Genomic DNA, 9,461 nt, shown 5'->3' with positions numbered 1-9,461 from the left:
ATGTCTTTATTCTTTCCTACTGTCTTCTGGGATTATCTTTCATCTTATCTTTTACCTCGTGAATTATTCCTCAGCTATATCCATCCTGGTACTTGTCTAACCTATAGGACTTACAACTTCTACTGTTATAGTTTTAACATCTAATATTCTGTCTTTATTTTTGTGAGTTATTGGTTTTGCTTTATGTCGCTGGTATCTTCTACTATCTTAAGTACACTTGCCATTTTGTTTTAAGTCCTTGATTCATCTTTTTCATAATTCTGCATTAGAGAGTATATGGTGTTAATTTGTTGTCTATGTTTTGCAATACTTTTGTTCCTTAGCCATATAATTATGTTGATCTCTGAGCTCATGTCTCCATAAGGGCACCTGCTACTCTGTGGGGTAATATGTAATGGGGAAGAGATAAAGTCAAGTACTGGTCTGTGTCCCTCCAAATAGAGAGCCCAGAAACACTATGAATCTCACCATCTGCCACTGCTCTATCAGGCGACTCCTAGGAAAAGCACAGCTGGGAGTAGGAAGGTGCTCCACGTTGGAATTCACCAGCTCTGGGAGTTGGGGCAGTGGTTGTGAGTAGTGGAGAAGAGAATACCCAAAAGCTCACACCTGGTTTCATCAGTTCCCTACCGATTTACCTCGAAGATACAAGCAGCCTGGCCTGTTGCAGCCTGTTTATGTATGAAGGGGAGGCAACAATTGTCCCAAGGCAATTGGGAAGGACATAGTGCAGAAATTAAAAAGTCTTGCAATGCAGCCTGTTCTCCCAGTGTGGCTTATCTCCCAGGATGCAGCTCTGCCCATTCCCTACACACACCAGTTCAAGACAGTAGTTCTGTCTCTCCTGGCAAATATAAAAACACCTTATACTTATTTCTGGTGTTGCCAACTCCCCAGATCCTTACTTCCTTTTGCTTCTCCACCTTTACAAAAATTAATTTTGCGTGAGGGAGCTGGAAGCCTGAACCCACCTATTTGCCATTTCACAGGAACTGGAAGCTTTATTTCTGGTCCTCAAAGGGCAAAGTGACAAGTGATATTCAATAACTCATGGCCTGAGGCTTTCTGATGCCCAGGGTCTTACCCTCATAGCCAGGACTGATGTGCTGTCATAGCCATTCCAAGGGTCTCTCTTCAAGGTGCCCAATGGGGTGGCAAGCAGGGATTCTGATTCGCCTATGCTCCAGGGACAGGAGAGAAAGGAACCTGGAGATTCACAAGGTAGGCGTGAAGCTTGGATAGTGGGAGGGAGGGAGGTAGATGTATGTTGAGCATTTATTGTGTACCTATTGAGCCCTTGCTGGGTACACCTTGAGAGCTATTTTACTTCACAGAATCCAGGAGGAATGCCTTCAGGGGTTCTTTTCAGGAAGGTATCCACAGATTTTTAGGAGGCTGTGTCATGAAGCTATGTTCATACTGCTAGATAATATTTACCTTATAGTCTTTATGATGTATAAATCTGCCTTTCCTCTAATTTATAATAGAAGCATCCATATAACTTATGAATTCTTTCAGATTAGCTCTTTTAGGCCATCCTAGCTAAATACTGAGGGCGTTTAGTATCCTCAGGGTGCTTTGCTGCAGCTGTCCCTAGCTGGTCTCATTTTTTCCTATTTTCTAATTGTTCTCCACTCCCATTCCTCCCTCAGTCTGTCTTGACAGATGGCAGATGCATCTTCCTGTGTGGCAGTGTTTGGCACTAGGTTTGCAGCAAATGCTTGTCAAATTGATTTTCTTTAGATTTGAAGGTTAAAAAGAGGGTTTTTCTCTTTATAGGCACCCATCCCAATTTCTTCTTGCAATGCTCAGTAGTTGCTACCAGGAAGGGCCAACATCAGGTTGTGTCCTAACTAGAATGAGCTCTTGAGTGGGAGTAAGCAATGTTTGTTGGTAGGTCAAAGGGTTAACAACGTTTTTAAGCTCTTTTTTTCCCATGGGAAGATGAACTCAAGTTTATCTTATACTTACTGTTTCTTTGAAATGTACTGTTTAGATAAATGTGAAATGTCAGCTATATTAACAAATCACATTTATTTATTTATTTAATTTATTTTTAACTGTGGAAATGACCCCTGGTTGGTGAACTACATCTATGCTGGGCAGACTGCGGGCAGGCATTTAGACTTGGTGGACCTATATGACCAGACCTGTATGAAACCCTGCTGGGAAATGTAGGTCCTGGATTTTGTTATGGTGCTTCTTGAATCTGAATATGCCTGTTATCTTGGAATACTCACTCATGGGGTTGGTATAAGATGTGGTTCCTGTCATGTGAGAGATTCTTCCATCCTAGAATGGCTCCCCTGCCGCCTCTCCCCTACTCCTGTGGTCTTGTCTGCTATGACCATGTATATTCCCATGAGATGAGAGGGTTGAGAATCAGCACCTAGAATATGTAAAGACTTCTGATGAAGATGTCTAATGTGTCAGATTGACAAGCTATGTTTCCATATCCAATATTCTACGAAGCTAAGTAAATAAGGTGCCATATAACAGCCCACTAAATCTTTTGAGTGTGTATGTTAATCTGAACCCCAAGACACAGCTAATTTGTATGAAGTAAGCATTGCAGGTTTTTTTTTTCCTACAAAAATAACTTTCTCTTCATTGCTGAAATTCTATTGTAAATAAACAAGTAGTTAAGTAGAGGATCATAAAATGTTCTTTGCTCAAAGCCTTAAAATTCCCAAAACTCCAGCATTCAAATTTCTCTGGACAGAACTGGAACCAAAATGAAGTCACAGTTAATAATAAAACATTACATTTGTGTAATGCTTTGAATATTCTAAAGATTTGATTCTACTTTTCCTCTATCTTCTCTTCTCTGACTGACTCAATATGGCTTCTCTTGTACCTGCAAAAAGATGACTTCAAAATCCATTTCTCCAATTTTGAACCCACTATAGTACTTGATATCCATGTATACCACTATTTAGAAGCAAAGGAAACAAAATCATTGGAATGACACTTTGAAATAGACTTGGTAGGACCTGAAAACTCACTGAATCCAATCTTCTCACTCAGACAGTTGAGTGGACAGTGGTTTAATCCACTGAAAGAGGAAATACAAGGGAAGGGTATGTTTGAGAGGTGTTTAGAGAACGATTTATAAAAGGTCTTAGAAGAGGTGAGTTTCCACTATTTTTGCACTGGGGCATCTACCCCTGCTCCAAGGTCCCTCATGTTCACATCTGTTGGAGATGATGAGAGGGCCAGAAGACAGTCCACCTCATGGAAAGAAGAGTAGCCAGGCTACATGGAGTAGGTCAGGAAGCAAGGAGGCTCAGGACCAAGGAAAGGTTTATCAAATAAATATTATGAAATGCTCAGCTGGTATATGAAGACCAGTGAGGGTTGGGGGTATCAGGGTCACAATCCATATTCAGTTCCAAGATGTCTGGACCATTTCACAGTTGGGATATGGTCTTCCTCTAAGGAAGAACATGGGCTGTTTTTTCATACTTCTGATCACAGTTGGCAATAAGGAAAGGTTGGAGTAATAGACTAGTAGTTGGGTTCTTAGATTTGTCTCTTTAATTAAATTCTCATGGCTGCTGGCAAGATAGAATATGCTTATATAGGACATTTATTTTAAAGTTGTGTTACAGACAACATGCATTAGAATCGTCCAGGGTACTTCATGAAAATGCAGATTTCTGAATCCCCTCTAGAGCTGCTGAATTAGGATCCCTGGGCTGGAGCCTGAGAATCTGCATTTAAGTCTACTTCTTAGTAATTCTCATGTACACTAAAATTTAAGAAGCATATGTAAGCTGGTTAATTATGAATTATTCTTATCAATGAAAAATTATACCAAACAAGAATTAAATGAGACAACTGGATATTTCATTGCTTTGAAGAAGCTTGTGACAACTTCATCTAAGACTTCCCAGTTGCTCTTTCAGTATTACTTCTAAATTTACTATTGCAGTTTATTTTTCATTACATCTTCCTTCTACTGGTACGAAGAAAAATATCTTTGTGTTCACTTTTAATTTTATTTATTTATTTTTTTTGAGACACAGTCTCACTCTGTTGCCCAGGCTGGAGTGCAATGGCACAACTTCGGCTTACTGCAACCTCTGTCTCCTGGGTTCAAGCGATTCTCCTGCCTCAGTCTCCTGAGTAGCTGGGACTACAGGCGCCTGCCACTACACCCGGCTAATTTTTGTATTTTTAGTAGAAACGGGGTTTCACCTATTGGCTAGGCTGGTCTCAAACTCCTGACATTGTGATCTGCCAGCCTCAGCCTCCCAAAGTGCTAGGATTACAGGCGTGAGCCACTGCGCCCGGCCAATTTTACTATTTAATTAAAAATTTCTGAGACATTCTTAGCTTTAATGAAAATGTTTCCAAAGTATGTTCAAAGGGTAGTCCTTAGCTTGATGGTCTGAAGAATGGAATCATTTATTAATGGAGTTCAATAAATATTTATTAGCATTTATACATACAAGGTCCTTTGGACAGAGCAAGAGACATGAGACACCATCACTCCCTGGAAGAGCACACACAACAGTTACATAGATAAGACCAACACACACATTTGAACTGTGGCATCTAAACTTACAAAAAAAAAAAAAGCCTAAAGCCCTCTCAGTAAAAAATAGTTGAGTACTTATCGACACTTACATGTTTATTTACACATTATCCCATGTACTAGCATATGGCTTGACTATACACACCAAAACTCACACTGTAACAAATAGAAAGTTTGTAAGTTACCAAAATAAATAGAAACTTCAACACTTCCTTCCTGTATCCTCAAGGATCATTTGCACATTCCCTGTAGTGTGCACATTCCATTTTGTAAACCAGTGTTTTTAGAAAACAATGCCTTCCTTATATAACCAAGCACTAAGTTTTGTGTTACAGATTTAAAAAAAAAAAAAAAAACAAAGAAACCATTTTAGAGTAAAGAGAAATAAGAGCAAACCCAGACTATTACAACTGGTAAATGAAAGGAATAGCATTGAGAAAACAATGTATTCAATAAATAGATAAAATAATGGGAAACATTTGCTTTGGGTTCATGTCAAAGCCTATTAAGAAGGAGACATAGGCATAGGACAAAATGCATATGTAGAGGAAAAAGAAACACAATATAGAAATGTAAACATTACTTCCTTCTGGCAAAATGTCTTCTAGCCTTTGGTGAGGTATTTGCAGACATTTATAGGCTACACTTTGCCAATGATTTTATTTAAGGATCATACAGTGAATGCTTATTTTTTATGTCTACAAAAAACAAAATAGTTATAAAATTTAGGCATTCATACATTCATTCATCAGTGCCTCTTGATATTGGAAACGTTTCTCCCTATTGCTTTATGGATTGACTGTGTTCCTGAAAAGCTTGAATTATATTTTAAAAACTCAGCCATAAGCTTTGTGGGGGACAGACTGTACCTGTCAAGTTCCCTCTTGTATCTCTGACACCTCGCATAGCATCAGGCTCATAGTGAATATTCATGAATGTCCTCTCGATGGTTGCAATATATTTGAAAATCTCAGCATTGAAAGAATTCTGTGACAAACCACTTAAAAAAGTTAAAACTAATGAACATTCAGTAAATTCTAATTTTGATGAAACAGAGTTGTTCATAAGTGGACAAAACTATCCTTTAAGTAAACCAATGGGAACATTTAGGTTGAATAATTTATACAGACTTATAATCTGAAAGAGAGCGCAGACATAGTCTCATATTCTTTTATCACACAGATAAGGAAAAGCTGGAGCTCAGAGAAACTTGAAAAAGCTTGCCCAAGGCCACATCACTATTTAGGAGCAGTTATTTTAATATGTAACAAATTACGTGTGATTATTCTTTTTCCGAAGGGGTTACTGCAGGTTTCCTTAAAGTAACGATATCAGATAATATTTTATAAAACTTAAAAACTCTATAACATAATGCTTTATAATGCTTAAGAATTCATAAACATTTAGTAAACATATTAAAAACATGCATAGCAATGGTAAATAAAACTGACTTCACATTGGTGGTTATATTTGGGGGTGGTGAAAAGAAAATGGAAGGATTCAGAGGTATCAATTTTACTATAGTCACTGATTTATAAAAAAACTATTGAAACAAATAGGACAAAATACTAAGATTTAATAAAGCTGGGTGTTTGGGTAATGGGTGTTCACTAGTCTTTCTGTGTGTTTAAAATACTTAATACAAATATTAAAACTAAAACTCAGTAAGAGATTGATAAACTAATAGATTTTTTAAAATACTAAGCAGAGGAAAAAAGTCAACTGTTATTTACCCACAGAACCATGAACGGAAATAGGCTATATATATATATATACACACACACAGCCAAAGGGTTTAGTCAACAAAGTAGATATTCTATAATTAGCAGCATGAAGGAGTTAGAGTACACCGTATGTTGTTATAATTAATAGTAAATATTTGTAACATACAAAAAATACATGGAACAATGGTCATGCAACCACTACTCAAATACAGTTGTGTTGTTTGCACCTGACTTCAGGTCCACCTTTCTTTTCCCTCCCCAGATGTAATTACTAGTTTAAAGTTAGTACATATCATTTGTTATTATGTTGTGAGACTTGTCCTTGTGAAATATGGATATTTAGTTTGTTTTAATGGATGCACAAAATATATTGTAGAAAGGCAACACAATTTTATTTACTTTTTTATTCACTGATGGGCATCCCCTGACTTTCCACTAATTATAAGCAAACCTGCAATGAACATCCTTATGCATACTTCTTCGCTTATGTATTTGAGAATGTCTTCAGGTCTCTAGGGCACATAAACATAGAATTGCTTGTCTGTAGGATACTTGTCTCTTTAAATTTGTACAACACTGCATATGTGAAATAAGTAGTCGAAATAAGTGGGAAAACTAACCTTTCCACCAAGATTCTATGCAAATTCCCATTTCTTCACATTTCTCTTTCAGCACGTGCTATTGTTAGGGTATCTATTTTGAGATAATAAAGTTATTCTACATTTCCCCCCCAAAGCTTTAAACCTTTACCTTTTCACATTTAGCCCTTTATTTCATTTACAATTTATTTTAGTGATGGTGTGAGGTAGAGATCTGGGGATTTCATTTTTTCCCCATGGAGATAGCCTATGTTCCTGCAATATTAACTGACTTATCCAACAGTTCTCAAAATGTGATCAGAGGATTCCTGGGGATGTTGGGAGGCAGAGATCTCTTGGATCCTTTTAGAGGATCAACAAGGTCAAAAATACTCAGAAAACTAAGATGTTATTCGCCTTTTTTTTTAGTCTGACTCTCGTAAGTGTACAGAAGAGTTCACCAAGGACTACAATGGCATGTGATGAATAATGATGACTATTTCTCTGACACCTAACAGATTGTATGCCTGTGTATTGTATTTTCTAGAGTTTTCAAATGTAGTGAGTTTACGGTATAAATATGTAGTTTTCAGAAATTGTTTATTTTCTACAGTGCTCTAACAACTATTTTCAGTTATACCTGTTATAATCTCTGTAACCTCATTATCTTCCAAGAAATCATTTTTAAATCCTAAAGTTTTTTCTGCTTTTACACAGAAACATAACAAAAATTATGTTTACTTTGTTGTTCTGCAATAATATATTTTTCAAAAACTTTTTTAACTAAAAAGATTTTATCTGAATAGGGTGGATGGCTGGCTTTAAAAAGGGAGATGAGAAAAACACATTTTCTGGTGTCTAGATTGCCTATGTCTAGAGATGCTGAAAAGGATGACACTGACATATCAGCAAGTTATCTGATTCCTCATAAAAAGGAGAAATCTATTCCAAAGAAACTGAGTACAACTACACATAACAAAAATATGTTGAAAGTGATATTTCCTTCAGCTTTATAGATGTTAATAATTTATCACATTGTGTCTTGCGCAGTAAAACATTTTCAAACACTAATATGGTTCCAACAAATTTGCAGTATCATTTTAGGACTAATCATTCAGAGTTTATTTAAAAAAAGAGAATTAAATAACCTAAATGTAGATGTAATACACTCTTTAAAAGCTTCTGACAGGATAAGCCATCATATTTTATTGACTGGAGGAGCACACACAAGCAAAGAGACTAATAGAGGCTTGAACAGTTGACATTGCTGAACACCTGCTGGATGAAAAATCACAAGAATGCATAGTGCTGGCATTTTCCAATGATGCAGTAACTTGCCAAATTAAAGATTTAACTGCAAACATAAAGACTGAGTTAATATGTCATCTAGGCCAGGCGCAGTGGCTCACGCCTGTAATACCAGCACTTTGGGAGGCCAAGGCGGTTGGATCACGAGGTCAGGAGATTGAGATCATCCTGGCTAACACGGTGAAACCCCATCTCTACTAAAAAAAAAAAAAAAAAAAAAAAAATTAGCCAGGCTGATGGCGGGTGCCTGTAGTCCCAGCTACTTGGGAGGCTGAGGCAGGAGAATGGCGTGAACCCTGGAGGCAGAGCTTGCAGTGAGCCGAGATCTCACCACTGCACTCCAGCCTGGGTGACAGAGTGAGACTCCGTCTCAAAAAAAAAAAAAGTCATCTAAAGATTTGTACCTTAGCCTTACAAAGGGACTGATCTACAGATGGCTATACATCCTGCTTTGCTTTCATTCGTCAGGTATCGGCACCAACTGACCATTGATGATCTTCTTTTATGTGAATTCTGGGCAACAGAGGTTCTGAAACATTAAAAGTGTTATATGACTTTTTTGAATCTGGTGGTTTATCCTCCACAACTGTGTTAACTGTGTTAACATTTGCACTGATGGTGCAAAAATGGTGGATTTTATTCAATGGTGGGTAAAATGACTGGTGTCTTAGCACGAATTAAGGCAATGGCACCAAATTTTATTATTAGTCATTGTATTCTTCACTACCACACATTCGTAGTAAAAAAAAAAAAAAAATCAGTTTTACTAATGTCCTTGATGAAGCTGTAAAAATTATTTTTTATTAAATCTCAACCCTTAAGCACATTTAAAAAATATTCTTTGTGACACAATGTGATGTACCCATAAAACACTTCTACTGCGTGCTGAAATGTAGTTGTCTCTAGGAAAAACACTTGTTTGAGTTGCAAGCTGAATTAGCCACTTTTTCTTTTCTTTAATGGAAACACCATCTTTTCACTTGGAAAAAAAAAGTGACAGAAAATTGATTATTCAGACTTGGGAATTTGGCAGACATTTTCTTGAAAATAAACAGTGATACTATCACTTTAGGGAAAACAACTAGTTATATTTGTTGCCAGTGCTAAAATTTAAACTTTTAAAAGTAGAAGTTGGAATTTTGAAAAGATTGTATCTGCTACTGTGGGGTACTTAGAACTTTTTCTGATATCAGCAGCAACAGTAATGAATATGATATTTTTTTTGAGACAGGGTCTTGCTCTATTGTCAAGGCTGGATTGCAGTGGCATGACCAGGGCTCACTGAATGCAGCCTCGACCTTATGGGTGCAA

This window comes from Theropithecus gelada, chromosome 4, assembly GCF_003255815.1.
Source record: "Theropithecus gelada isolate Dixy chromosome 4, Tgel_1.0, whole genome shotgun sequence".
Classification (NCBI taxonomy): domain Eukaryota; kingdom Metazoa; phylum Chordata; class Mammalia; order Primates; family Cercopithecidae; genus Theropithecus; species Theropithecus gelada.
This window is presented reverse-complemented; position numbering follows the sequence as displayed.